Here is a 14,549-nt window from a genome sequence, read left to right as displayed (position 1 = left end):
GGGCCCTCGCTGTCCTCCTGGGGCCCTCGCTGTCCTCCTGGGGCCCTCGCTGTCCTCCTGGGGCCCTCGCTGTCCTCCTGGGGCCCTCGCTGTCCTCCTGGGGCCCTCACTGTCCTCCTGGGCCCTCGCTGTCCTCCTGGGGCCCTCGCTGTCCTCCTGGGGCGGGAGGCGGGAGTGCGGGCGGGTCCAGTCACACATTCCAGTCCCTGGGACAACAGCTTCCTACACCCAGCAGTGACCCCGCCTGTTAGCTCTACATCTAAAGCTCAAAACGTTTGACCCCATCATTATTTCCAGGTGGGGCTTCGCAGGGAGTGGGCAGGGGTGGGGCTGGCTTACGGAGGAGGGGTTCCCCCCGCCAGGTGGGAGGATCAGCAGGTTGTAGGATTGAGCAAACAAGAGACCGGCAAGGAGGGGCCGCACAGGCAGAGGAAAACACATGAGCCAAGGCGAATGGCATGTCCCGGCCGAAATCCTCGTTCCCATTGTCCTCAGGACTGAGCGCAGGCTCCTTTGCTAGACGAACAAGGCCTACAGGTCTCAGGTTACCTCCCCCCGCCCGCACCCCCCCATCCCCCCCAACTTCCCTCTGTCAATCCAACCAGACAAGCCCGCTTTTGTTAGCACAACTTTGAACACTCTGTTCTCTCTCTCCAAGCCTCACTTTCTGCCTCTTCACGGGTTAATTCTTTACGTCTGTCAAGGCTAGAACGTCTGACCTGCAGAGAATGCTTGTCAGTTTACTGGAGCCAAAACTGACGACCTACGCCGGGGAGCAAGATCTCAAAAGATCTGGAAATGAATGAGGGAACGTGAGGAAGATGACGGGAGGTGGGAGGACGCACGGTGGGGGTCGGATTCCAGGACAGTAAACAAGATAATGCGTCTCCAGAGGTGGCTTTGCTTACTTCAACATATGTCACATCGACTCAGAAAAACACGGACAGGGCTTGCTTAAGGCAAAGAGAAACCTTTTACTGAAAATGTCATGTGCCTGGGGCGTGGCTGCCCAAGGCCGGCCCAGCTAGGAACCTGCAAGGAGATCCCCTGCGAAGCTATTTTCCGTCAAACCCCCTTGGGCCCACAGGCCTCGGCTGGGACGCCCTCCCCGAACACAGCACAGCCTGTCACAGCCGGGTGTTTGTGCAGCAGAACAAATCACAGGCCCCGGCTGGCAGCTCAGGTTAGAGCATCGTCCCAGCACGCCAAGGCTGGAACCCGGGTCAGGGCACGTACAGGAACCGACCCGTGTGCGTGAACAAGTAGAACTGCTGCTCCTCCCTCTCTCCCTCTGTCTCCCTCTGTCTCTGTCTCCCTCTGTCTCTCTGTCTCCCTCTGTCTCTGTCTCCCTCTGTCTCTCTGTCTCCCTCTGTCTCCCTCTGTCTCTGTCTCTCTCTGTCTCCCTCTGTCTCTGTCTCTCTCTGTCTCTGTCTCCCTCTGTCCCTCTGTCTCTCTGTCTCCCTCTGTCTCTCTGTCTCCCTCTGTCTCCCTCTGTCTCTCTGTCTCCCTCTGTCTCCCTCTGTCTCTGTCTCCCTCTGTCTCTCTGTCTCTCTCTGTCTCTCTCTGTCTCCCTCTGTCTCTGTCTCTGTCTCCCTCTGTCTCTCTGTCTCCCTCTGTCTCTCTGTCTCCCTCTGTCTCTGTCTCCCTCTGTCTCTGTCTCTCTCTGTCTCCCTCTGTCTCTCTCTGTCTCCCTCTGTCTCTGTCTCCCTCTGTCTCTGTCTCTCTCTGTCTCCCTCTGTCTCCCTCTGTCTGTGAATGGAGAGGAGACGTCTCCATGGGCAGGAACCTGAAGGGAGAAGGGACCGAGAATGAGCCTCCTGAGACATCACTGTCCTCCTGGCCAGGGCCCTGGATGGAGGGGGGACTTATTTAAATCTCTCCAGAGGGCGTGGCTTCACCAGATGACTGGGTCCCCTGGGAGGCCCCAGGTCTCTCAAAGGCCGGGACCACATCTTATTGGTCTCCAACGTATCTATGATTCCTAACACAGTTCCTGGTACCTAGAAGGCATTTTGTATTCACCGGATGCATGGATGAATGCACGGAACAAATAAAATCCAAACTCCTTTCCACCGCCTTCAAAGTCCCACAGGATCCGGCCCTGTCACCTCCCCGATCCGTCTCCCGTGGCTCCTGCTCTTGTTCATCACACACGGGCCTCCGTTCTGTCCCTCAAACACACCGTGCGCACACTCACCCCAGGGCCTTTGCACTTTCTCTTCCTTTGGTCATGAGAACTCTGCCGCCAGCTGTTTGCCTAGCCACCTCCTTCGTACCCGACTTCCTCAGGTTTCTCCTCAGACTCCACCTCCCCAGAGCGGCCTCACAACAGGCCTCTCTGGTCACTGACTAATAAACACATCACCTGCTGCATCGGCTCCAAGCACCCTGCAGAACTGTGTCCATCCGGTTGCAAACACACGTGCATATTGCAGTCTGCGCGGCCCTCGACACACGTCACATCCACACACACCCTGGAATGCAAACGCCAAGAGGGAAGGGCTTTCCTTTCTGTCTTGTCCACCACGGGGTCTTCCATGCTAAGTGCGACGTGCAATGCATCATGGAATAAACACGCACTGGATGGATGGATGGATGGATGGATGGATGGATGGATGGGTGGATGGATGGATGGATGGATGGGTGGATGGATGGATGGGTGGATGAATGGTGAGTGTGAGTCACCCTGGGAAATTAAGCCAAGGCATGATCTCAACCCCCAGAAACTCAGCTCATTTCAGTCTGGAGAGCTTCCAGCTTAAGGACACACGCTTTGTCATCAAAATAGATGACCTGACCCTTCCCAGGAGACCGACAGTGAAATGACAGCGGAATATTGCTCCCGGGCTCTCGCTCCGATGCTGCTGCTCAGACAGGATCCGGAACCTGCTTCCCCCCCACCCCCTCAGTCCCCTGACCAGCTCCCCAGAAAGTCGTATTTGCAGCCCACCCCACCTCCTCCCAACTGCCCGCCGGCCAGCGACCGCAGGTGGTGATATATGGAGGTGACTTGATTTGACCTTGAAGGGAAGAAACAAATTAATGTGTCTCGAAATGCATTCCGGGAATCGGTGGCTGGCTGCGCCCCCACCCCCTTCTCTCGGTGCCTCACGAGTTGTGCATCATGATGTGAAATCAATCCTGCCTCTTAAAGGAGGGGCTGAGGGTGGGGCTGCCAGGAAGTCCCCTCCCGCCCCGCGTCCGGTCCAGGGCCAGGGAGTGGGCAGAGGGGGTGGGAGGCGCAGGGCTGCTGTGGGCTCTGCTCTGCTCGCTGAGGGCTGGCTGAGTCGCCCCGTCCGCAGGGAGGTCAACCCACCGACCGCAGCTCCAGGGCCTCCTGGGTGTGAGCAGAGGCGGGCTGGACGCCGGGGAGGGAAGGGGGTCACGTGGAGCAGCTTTGCCAGGCCCTTCTCCAAGGACAACAGCTCTGGGGAGGACACTCCCAACTCCGCAGTCCGATGCCCACGCCCTGAGGCTCTGTGCGGGGCACTAACTCCCCGGCACATCCAGGTGCCGGGTGCCCGGTGTCCCCACAGCGAGCTATTCGGTACCACGTGGCGAGCGGCACTGCCCGAGCCCTGAGGTGCCCCAGGTCCTAGTCCCCGTTAAGCATCACTCCGTAGCCTGATGCTTTGGCGCGGGGCCTTCTGACTCTGGAGGGTCGGTCCCGCTCAAGCCTGGCTGACCCCGAGAGACAGTGATGGGCTCCCCGCGAGCACACGCTCTGTATGAAAACCAGCCAACCCAGATCCCGCATCCCAACCGCATCTCCCTCTCACGGCTACACTGGGTGCCGCTCTCTGCTGCCCTCCCTCTCCCGGTGCTCCTCCCCCTCCCCCTCCCGGCGCTCCACAGCCCTCCCCCTCCTGGTGCTCCTCCCCCTCCCTATGCTCACCCCACCTGAGGCCGAGCCAGCGGCCCTGGGCTCCACACCGGGAGCTGCTGTGCCCAGCACCTGCCTCCCAGGTCCCGGTCTCCACCTGGGAGCGGCAGCACGGGAACGGGAACGGGCACTGAGGGGCCTTCGGTGGCCGTTGTCTCAGGTCTAGAGGTAACCCTGACCCACATCGCCATAACCCTCACGGCCACCCCCCGCCTGCCCTGCCCAAGAATGAAGGGCTCCTGTGAATCAGGAGAAACCTGCCAATATGACCTTGGGATCTGAATCATATAACATTTTTATTGATTTCAGAGAGGAAGGGAGAGGGAGCGAGAGATGGAAACATCAGTGATGAGAGAATCACTGATCAGCTGCCTCCTGCAGGCCCCCAACCGGGGATCGAGCCCGCCACCCGGGCATGTGCCCTGACCGGGAATCAAACGCTCACCTCCAGGTTCATAGGTCAATGCTCAACCACTGAGCCACGCTGACTGGGCTGGATCATATATTTGTATGAGAGGAGGGGGCCTTTGGCCCCCCAACCGTCAGCACAGTTCCTAGGACACAGCAAGCACAGAGCGTCAGCTCTGACCATCACCTCGTGGTCGGTGGTTATCCTGAAACCGCGGAGAACATGGTGGCGGGAGGGCGGACAAGGGGGCAGCCGGCAGCCTTCCTCCCTGGAGGACGTGGAAATGCCCTGGGCGGCCTGCTTGGCCCGACTCACGCCTTCCCGTCAGGTCCCAACGGAGGTGCCCAGGCACCAGCCCCGCACCCCTCACTGGCTGGAGGGGAAGGAAGGGGTGTATGCCTCGCTCATGGCCTGAGTAGAAGCCCCAGAGGGTTCTAGCCGGGCTCAGGAACCGCAGGAGAACGGGGCGCAGGGATGGGGCTGCACAGGTAGAGCCCAGGGGCTTGGCCCAGCCTGGTTGGGGCAGGAGCTTCCTGCTCTTCTAGGAAGAAATGACATGGAAACCGGAGGGTGAGTATTAGTAACGATGACATTATTAAACGTCTATTAGCTGCAAGGCGCCGTCTACGCTCTTCACACCCATTTTCCCATTTAACCTGAAGCCAATCCGAAGGGATCCAGAGATGCGCCCACGTTTGCACAGCTGGAGGTGGTGGAGTCGCTGAGCCAGCTCCAGACCGGAGCAGACTGGTCCCAGACCCTGTGTGTGGTAACCAGGCAGCAGGCAGGGTGGGAGGAGGGGTCAGGAGTTCCTGGCAGACAGAATAACTCTTGGGTTCAGTAGATGGAGCTTTAAAACACACACACACACACACACACACACACACACACAAAACTTTAATCCTCATTCAGAGCCTCATTTCTTCATCTATAAAATGGGAATAATCCATCACCACATGGAGGGTGGCTGGGAAGACGAACCAAAGTTTGTCAACTAACCGTGACTACTGCTTAGAAATTGTCGCCATCCGGCAGCGAGGGCAGACGAAAGGCGGACCGACCAGCTGTCTGGAAACGTTGCCTAGTGACCTGCTATCAGGGGTGATTTCATGCTCCCTCCGCCTGTTGGTGTCCTGTCAGCGCTGCATGACAGACTGGCCTGTCCGCATTCTGACAGTGACGGCTTACAACACCCACAGCCGACAGGACGGCAGAGTTCCGCCGATCGCCGCACGGGCACACACACGCCCTCCGGTCCAAGCCAGCACGGACACGGCTGTCAGGGACAAAGCGGGGCAGAAGGGACAGATACTGAGCACCTCTGGGTGTGTCCAAGATTTCACGCCAGATCAGCCCTTCCCAACACGGTTCCACCAAAAGGAAGGGAGTGGGAGGTCCTGCCGCCAAATGATCTCGGGACGCGCTGGATCAAACCGACGGGCTTCTCCGCCGCCGGCGCTGTGCGCGGGGAACCGAGAGGAGCCCACGGCGCAGCACGCGCTGTGTACGGGCCAGCCTCGCATCGGCGGCAGCGACAGGCCTGTCATGCGGAGGCACTGAGCTCTGTGGATGCAGCAGCCGCTGTTACACAGCTCCGAGGCTCAGGCACTGAGCAATGGCTCCTCAGCCCTCACCACGTGGGCCTCCCACCGGGCTGCGTGGGTGTCCTCGTGACACGGCAGCCGGCTTCGCCCCGAGCACGTGATCCGAGAGAGAGCACCAGGCAGCAGCCCACTAGGTCTTTGGTGATCTGGCCTTGGAAATGGCATGACATCCTTCTGCAACGTGCTGCTGGCCATCCTCGCCACGGAGGAACCCAGGGTGGGCCGGAATTTATCCCGAGGCCGGGGAGCTGGGCGTGAGGCCTCCCACACGGACACCCGTGGGCTCGGGTCTACCCTAGGCACAGAATTGAGGAACATAAACTCCATCCGCAAGCTCCTCCACCCTGTGAGCAAAGTGGCTCCACTAGCCCAGGGCAGTCCTGCGAAAAGAGTCCCAGGGGCAAACCCTGGGAACAAGAGGGCTCAGAGCCAGGAAGGCGCAGGGGGCTGAGGGGCCCACAGCAGCGTCTGCTGCCTCTGGAATCGAGGATCATGGGAGGTGACTCAGTCACAGGAGCAGGTGGACAGATGGGCCCGCCCCCCACACGAGGGAAACACACGCAGCGTGAACCATCAGGCCCCTGAAGACGATGGTTTGTCACGGAAACAGCCCATGGGAAAAGCTCGCCTCAAAGAATCGATATGTAGGGTGCCCCATTTAAAAGAACCCCAAATGTGCATTTATGTTTTAGTTGTTTTAAGATGCCACTGTTTGTTTTTTTTTCCTTTGTGCATTTTTGGGTTTTTCAACTGTTCTGCATGGAGACTGTTTGCCTTTAAGAAGAGAAAAGTCGACCTAGTTGTTACATGTAAGAGTACACGCTCATGAGGGACACTCGATGGAATATATCACCGGGTGCAAATCACAGCCCGCCGCCAGAACACGGCATCTGTGGGCTGTGTGGGGCTGAGCACACGCACTGGAGCCCGGCTGCCCTGGTTTGAATTCTCCTCTATCGTTTATTAGCTGCATGACCCTGGGCAAATTCCCCAGCCTCTCTGGGCCTCTGGCTGCTTGGCAATAACCTGGGAGCGATGACAGTGCCTTGTAGGTTTGTGGCGAGGAACAAACAAGATACGTAAAATACTTAGAGCCATCGCTGGCATATAGAAAGCACGTTGGCAGTGAAGACCCACCGTCCCCCACCCCGCCCTCACCCCTAATTAGACTGAATGGCTCAGGTCCGGCTTCGTCCTTCCTCCTTGCATTAAAGCTATCCGGTCCCGCCTCCTGTGGCAGCCCTCTGGGACCCTGCCGGGCGTAAGTGGGCACTGATGAACTCATCAGGCTGCCCAAGCCCGTTCATTCATGCTCAGGTCTTACCTCCCCCAAGAGGCCTGCAACCCAGGTTCAGAAGCTCCGGAGAGCCCTGCCCGGGCCTGGGGGTGCACACCTGTGGCTTCTACCTGGCGGATCCGTGTCCCTCTCCTCTGGTCACAGCCCTCAGCATCCTCACCACTATGTGCCGTTTCACTGGGAACTTCCATCAGAGGGCCCTAACCCTCCCTCCTCCAATGGTGGGCCCGGGCCCACGCTCAGCCAACCAGGGCCTCTCGCAGGGGAGTGCGAGCCTTTCACAGGACTGGAGGATGGGGAGCAGCTGGAGTGGATCTGTCCCAATGACAGTGCCCTGAAGAGGTGCCATCTTCCTCACTCGTGGTCCCCAGAGGAGGAAGGACTCGTGGTTCCTGCCCTCCCTGGGGTCCAGCGCTTGGCCTTCCTTTCAATGATATGAGCTATGGATTGTCTATTCCTTTCACAAAGGGGGGAGAGAGAGAGAGAGAGAGAGAGAGAGAGAGAGAGAGAGAGAGAGAGAGAGAGAGAGAGAGAGGGAGAGGGAGAGAGAGGGAGAGAGAGAGAGAGAGGGAGAGAGAGAGAGAGAGGGAGAGAGAGAGAGAGAGGGAGAGAGAGAGAGAGACACGGAGGTGGCAGGTTCGGCGGCGTCTCCATGCCACATCTAAAGTGACATCTGCGTTCTTTAAAAAAAAATTTGTTTTTTATTATTTCAGAGAGGAAGAGAGAGGGAGAGAGAAAGAGAAACATCCACGATGCCCTAGCGGGTTTGGCTCAGTGGATACAGCGTCGCCCTGTGAACTGAAGGGTCCCAGGTTCGATTAAGGGGGCATGCAGGAGGCAGCCGATCGATGATTCTCTCTCATCATTGATGTTTCTATCTCTCTCTCCCTTCCTCTCTGAAATCAATAAAAATATATATTTAAACAAAAAGCAACATCAAACACACACCTGTCCCCAAGAAAACCCAGACCTCTCCCAGATGTCTCTCGCCCCCTCACCTGTCACAGGCACCTCACTCTCTCAATGTCCTCTGTCCTCCTATCTGTCTAGCAACTGTGACTCTCCAACGTCCCTTCTTCTGTTTGCCACTCAGAGCCAATGGTGTCATCCCGACAGAAGGAAGCAGGGAAATCAGAGACGGGAAGCCAACTGCCCAAGATCACAGGGAAGGAGGAGACGAGGCTGGGATTTGAACCCGGGTCTGTCTGAGCCCCCCCCCCCCCCCTCCGTCTATACAAGATGCCCCAGGACGCCCTCTGTCCATGGTGCCTGAGTTCAGGAGGATCCAGACTTAGGCCGGTCTCTCTGGCTGGTTACTATGGTCCACCCTGCAAACAGCAACAGTGTTGTCCATGAGCTCATCTGTTCCACCCAGTTCCAAATCTGGGCGTGTGACCTTGGCACTCATCTCCCAGACAACCCGAGTGATGCAACAAACAGGCGGCGCTGCCAGCCTGGGGCCGGGCAGCCGGGCGGGACTGGATTGGCAGCTGGGGATGCGGATGGGGTGAGGGGCGTGCAGACACCCCGGGCCCAGCCCAGCACCTCCCCTCTAGGTGGTCAGCACCATGTGCCCCGGGAGCCAGGCCCGGCAGGGCCCCCGGCGCTGGGAACACTGCGGGGCTGGGAGGGTGGTGACCTGCTTGAGCACCGAACATGGACCGCGCGGCCCGGGCCTGGGGAAGGAGACCCGGGCCAGGCCCGGCCTGTGAGTCACTCGCTCTGCTTGCAAAGCAGCAGGAAGCCCTAACCCCCAGTGCACCATCACCGAACCCTCTCGCCTCCTCCCCTGCCTCCTCCTTGATCTGAGCCTTCCCACCGTTGTCAATTTCTAATGTTGTTTTAATTGTGGTAAAATATATTTTAAAAATCTGCCATTTTAACCATTTTTACAGTTAGAGGCATTATAATCAATGTTGTGCAACCATCATCATCATCATCATCTATTTCCAAAACGTTTTCATCGCCCCAAACGAAATTCTAAGCACGAAGCAATAACTATCCCCTTCCCCTCCCTCTCCCCAGCACCCAGTAACCCCTCCTCTGCGTTCTGTCTCTACGCATTTGCCTACTCTAGCTATTTCATGTAACTAAAATCATACAACATCTGTCCTTTTGTATCGGGCTTCTTTTACTTGGCATAATGTCTATACAGGTCATCCATGTTGTAGCATATATCAGAATTTCATTCCTTTTTATGGCTGAATAACATCCCCTTGTATGCTAGACCACATTTTGTTTATCCATTCATCTGCTGATGGATACCCTACCAGTCCACTCGACTGCAACGGCCAGAGCAATGCTGGGGAAAATATCACTCAGATGTTGGCACAACTTTATTCAAACCCTTCAGTGGCTCCTCAGTCCATTCAGAGTAAAAGCTTTCGTCCTTCGTATGCCTCCAATGTCCTAAAGGATTGTCTTTCACTCGCACTCCATTCCCTCTGTGCCCCTCTGGCTTCACCCCTTTCTGCTCTCTCCACTTCACTCCTCGCTGCTCCATGAACTCAGGGCCTTTGCACATGCTGTTCCATCTGCCGGGAATGCTCTTCTCCCCAGACATTTGCATGGCTGACCCCCTCATCTCCTTGAAGTGTTTGCTCGGCTGTCACCTGCTCATCCTGAACACCCTCTTTAAAACCTCAACCTGCCTCTTCCCCACCCATCATTCCGGAACCCCCTTGTCAGGATGTCCGTTCTCCACAGCACCTGCCACTTTCTAACATATTACATAGTTGATCTATTTATTGTTGCCTTGGTGTGTTACCTGCATCCCACCTCTAGAATATAAGCTCACAAAGACAGGCATTTTTTTCTTTTTTGCCTGTTTGTTCATCAATATGTCTGAGACACCTAACAGTGATCGGTGTGCAGCAGGCGCTCAGTAAATATTTGTGAAATAAATGATCATAAGTTGGGATGAGTTGCTGAATTTCTCTGAGGCCCCATTTCTCTATTCTTTTATATATATATATATATATATATATATATATATATATATATATATATTGATTTCAAAAGAGGAAGGGATAAGGAGAGAGAAATAGAAACATCCATGATGAGAGAGAATCATCGATCAGCTGCCTCCTGCATGCCCCACACCAGGGATCGAGGCCACAACCCGGGGTTCGAGCCCACATCCCTGGGATCGAGCCCGCAACCCGGGCATGTGCCCTGCCCGGGAATCAAACCATGACCTCCTGGTTCATAGGTCAACACTCAACCACAGAGCCATGCTGGCCAGGCTTCTCTACTCGAATCGGGGAGTATGATCCATCCCTGGGGTCAAAGGTGTAATGGTGGGAACCATACCAGATAATGACCGTCACTTTCCTTTGTAAGTCGGAAAGGACGGTGTGAGTCAGAGGGGGTGGGAGATGACTGACCCCCACTGAGTGCCCTCGGGGCCAGACACTTTCCATGAACATATCTCATTTCATCATCCCCATTTTACAGATGAGGAAACCGAGGCTCAGGAGAGTGAAGGAACCTGCCTTGAGATCGCACAGCATGAATGTGCTGGGGAGTCACAGCCTCAATCTGTCTGGCTTTTTCTATACCTTACTTCCAGCTTTCACATTTCATGAGCCTAAGAGGAAACTCCCTTTTCTCCAGGGGCCAGCTCTGAGCCCTGGGGAATAATAATGAGAATATGAATAATAGCTGCCTTTAATTAAAAGCTTCCTACCTGTGTCAGGCTCATTTTACTGTGTGCTGGGAGGGAGGGAGGGAGGGAGAGAGAGACTGTTATTCCCTCATAAGAGAGCTGAAGGATCAGAGAGGTCAGGCGATTTGCTTGAGGCCACACAACTGACAAGTAGCAGGCACCGCATTTGAGCCCAGAGTGGTTTCTCTAATGTCCCCCCCGCCCGACACACACAACTCCATGACCCCCTCCGGGGGCCTCCCCAGCAGACGCAGACCCAGGAGGGTGTTCCCATAGCGGGGAGGCGAGCACGCCACCCACCCCTCGTGCCCAGCCCCTCCGTGTGAGCGGCGGTACAGAAGGATGTGGCATTGGTGGGAGCTGGGGCGGGGATCCCACGGGCCTGCATCCCAACAAAGACAAATGAATGAACCATTCAGCAAACCAGGGCACTTGCGCCCCAGAGCAGAACTGTCACGGCAGATAAATCATCGAGCTCCAGCCGGACGTGCCAATTTCAGCGGGAGAAGATGAAGGCATTTATCTGCCTGTGACACCCCGCTGTCTCCAGGCGGTGAGGGGTGTGAACGTACTCCCCAGCGTGCACACTGCCTGGGGTGGTGCCTGGGGGGGCTGGCAGGAGGGGGGAGAGGGCCTCAGACTTCCCACGGTTGCCCACTGCGGGCCCCACGGCTCTCTAGGCTAGTGGTTCTCAACCTTCCTAGTGCCGTGACCCTTTAATACAGTTCCTCATGTTGTGGTGACCCCCAACCATAAAATTATTTTCGTTGCTACTTCATAACTGTAATTTTGCTACTGTTATGAATCGTAATGTAAATATCTGTGTTTTCCGATGGTCTTAGGCGACCCTGCTAGCCACTCCCATCTGGCGACCCACAGGTTGAGAACCACTGCTCTAGGCCTTTTAAAAGCATCATAAAGCCATCGCTAGCCTCACTAAGTGCTTCTGTGGGGCAGGGATTGAGGGGCGTGGCTTTTATTCCACATGATCTCGCTGACGGCTAAAAATAAAATATTGCTGCGAAGGAATTAGACTCTTTTGAGGGTGTCTATTCCTTGTCATTATTCTCATTCATCAAATAGCATTTACAAATGGTGACCCAGGTCACCTCCCAAGGGTTCATCCACTTCTCACCATCTCTGGCCTTAACACCCACCACACGGAGCCTCCCTCTTTGTGGGGGGGACTCCGAAGAGAGCGAGAGCGAGAGAGCGAGAGAGCGAGAGAGCGCTGGGAATAGAAGGAAAGAAGACCAAGCAGGAGGCAGAGAGGAGGACCTGGGAAAGCCAGCCCCGGGAGAGGGAAGGATGCTGAGCCTGGTCTCGTTGTCCTGCCAAGTTCTACTGTGTGTGTATGTGTGTGTGTGTGTGTGTGTGTGTGTGTGTAAAGACTATATGTGTATGTGTATGTGTGTAAAGACTATATACAATGTGTGTATGTGTATTATATATGTGTGTGTAAAGACTGTGTGTGTGTGTAAAGACTACATACAGTGTGTGTATATATTATGTGTGTGTGTAAAGACTATGTGTGTGTGTGTGTGTGTGTGTGTGTGTGTGTGTGTGTGTGTGTATTTAATTTGTCCAGTTTAATGTTTTCTAGAATACCTGATTTTAAAAGGATGATGCTGAGAAGACAGGAGAAAGTAATGTTTGAAACGTGGTTCGGGACTTTTTTACTTTTACGTTTTCTTCAATCCCAGCTGACAGCCAGCGTTATCTTGGCTTCGGGTGCAGGGCATGGTGGTTGGACTCATACACTCCACAAAGTGCCCCCGATATTCCCAGTCCCCACCTGGCCCCGTAGTTATTACAGTCCTACTGGCCATATTCCCCGTGCTGGACTCTACAGCCCGGACTACTGTGTGACTACCAACCTGTACTTCCCAATCCCTTCACCTTTCCACCCAGCCCCCCAGCCCCTCCCCTCCGGTTCTCTCCGTCTGTTCCCTCCGGCTGAGTCGTTTCTGTTTCGTTTGATCGTTTATATTGTACCTTAGATTCCACATGTAAGTGAAGTCATGTGGTGTTTGAAAGCCTTGCTGTCTTGGTGGAACAAAGCTGCTAAAACCCATCGTCCTTGGGTGGGGCATACGGGCCTCCGTGTGTGTGTGGAGGCGTCAGTGTGCAGTAAATGGGGGGAGGGAGGAGGCACTGTGTGGGCACAAGGAGGCCTCCCTCACACAATTCTCACGACAAGCCCATTTGGCGAGGAACCTAAGGAGGTGACTGGCAGGATGTCATTGTAAGCTGTCCCCACACGTTTGCCATCGGAAGTCTCCTGGGTCCTGACTGGCTGGGAAGAGGCCGAAGGTGAACCCTCCTCAGAGACCCGCCCACCAAGCCCTGGGACGTCCTGGCCCAGGACCCCTGGCCCGGCAGCCACCACCCCAGGAAGCCCCAAAAGCGCTTCTCATCTCTCACCTCTTTGGGGACAGAGAATAAATCACTAACAATCCGACATCTGCAATAATAAAAATGATGCGAAGTTGCCTTCATGACTAGGATTATAATAAATTAAAGGAATCGGGTTCCAAAATAGCAAGTGCAATATGACCCCATTTTACAACTGCATTAAAAACCATATATACCCACTATTAATTTTTTGGAATAGAGGAAGAAAAAATGTATGGATGATTTTTACCTTATTATTTTAGCGTCTACATATTTTCTAATTTATCAGCAATGTACCTGGGGTGTGTATCTTACTTGGAAAATAAAGACAAAATAAAAGTTGGGGGTTTTCCCCAAGAGAAAGAATGAGGCATACAGGGGGGTGGGGGCATACGTGGGGAGGGGTTTGGGATGGGAATGGGGGAATGAGGACAAATATGTGATACCTTAATCAATAAAGAAATTAAAAAAAAAAAAAAAAGAATGAGGCGAAGGCTTCCATAAGCTGGAAACTCCTACAAGGCTTTGGGGAAACAGGGCAAGATCTCCATCAGTGGCTCCTCGTGCTGAGTTCCAGGGACCAGGCACAGCCGTCCACGCAACCACGAGACTATAGGACAGACAGACAGACAGCTGGCGCCGACTCTCCATATGTATGTGATGCACGGCATCGAGGACGGGGAGGGGGCCTGCCGGCAACTCGCGGTTTCCTCCTGCGGCACCTGGCTCCTCTGCTATCCTAAGGGACGAGCCACCAGATCGCCTTGTAGCTCCCGGAGCCTGCACCCCAAAGCCCCACCCGCCCAGGCCCCACCAGTAAGTAGGCCCCCACCTCAACGTTCACTTCTCTGTTCATTGAATCAGGAGGCTCCTGGGAGGCCGCAGTGGTGGGAGAATGTACAGTTCAATGGTCAAGACTGCGGGCGGAAACCTAGCTGCCTGGCTTCAGGTTTTTGCTCTGCCCGAGTCTGAGTCCCTCTCTGCGTGGGTTCAAACTCCCCCTCTGGCCTTGATGAACGAAATGATCCTGGGCAAGTCACGTGGCCTGTCTGAGCCCCAGCGTCCTCACTGCCTAAAGGGGATGATTTCCATAACCGATTCCTTGGGTCGGGTGAGTGAAGTCACGCTTGCAGCCAATATGAGCCACCTCTCCCTTTTCTGTCTGACTGTTTCCCTCCCGGGGAGGTGACCCAAGGGTCCAGGGGGTGTTTGGGGACACAACCATGTTTTCTCATCCTCTGACGGTCCAGAAGCAGCTCACGGCTTCTAACAGGACCTGCTGACCCCACAGCTCC

This window comes from Cnephaeus nilssonii (genome assembly GCF_951640355.1).
Source record: "Cnephaeus nilssonii genome assembly, chromosome: 22".
NCBI lineage: Eukaryota > Metazoa > Chordata > Mammalia > Chiroptera > Vespertilionidae > Cnephaeus > Cnephaeus nilssonii.
This window is presented reverse-complemented; position numbering follows the sequence as displayed.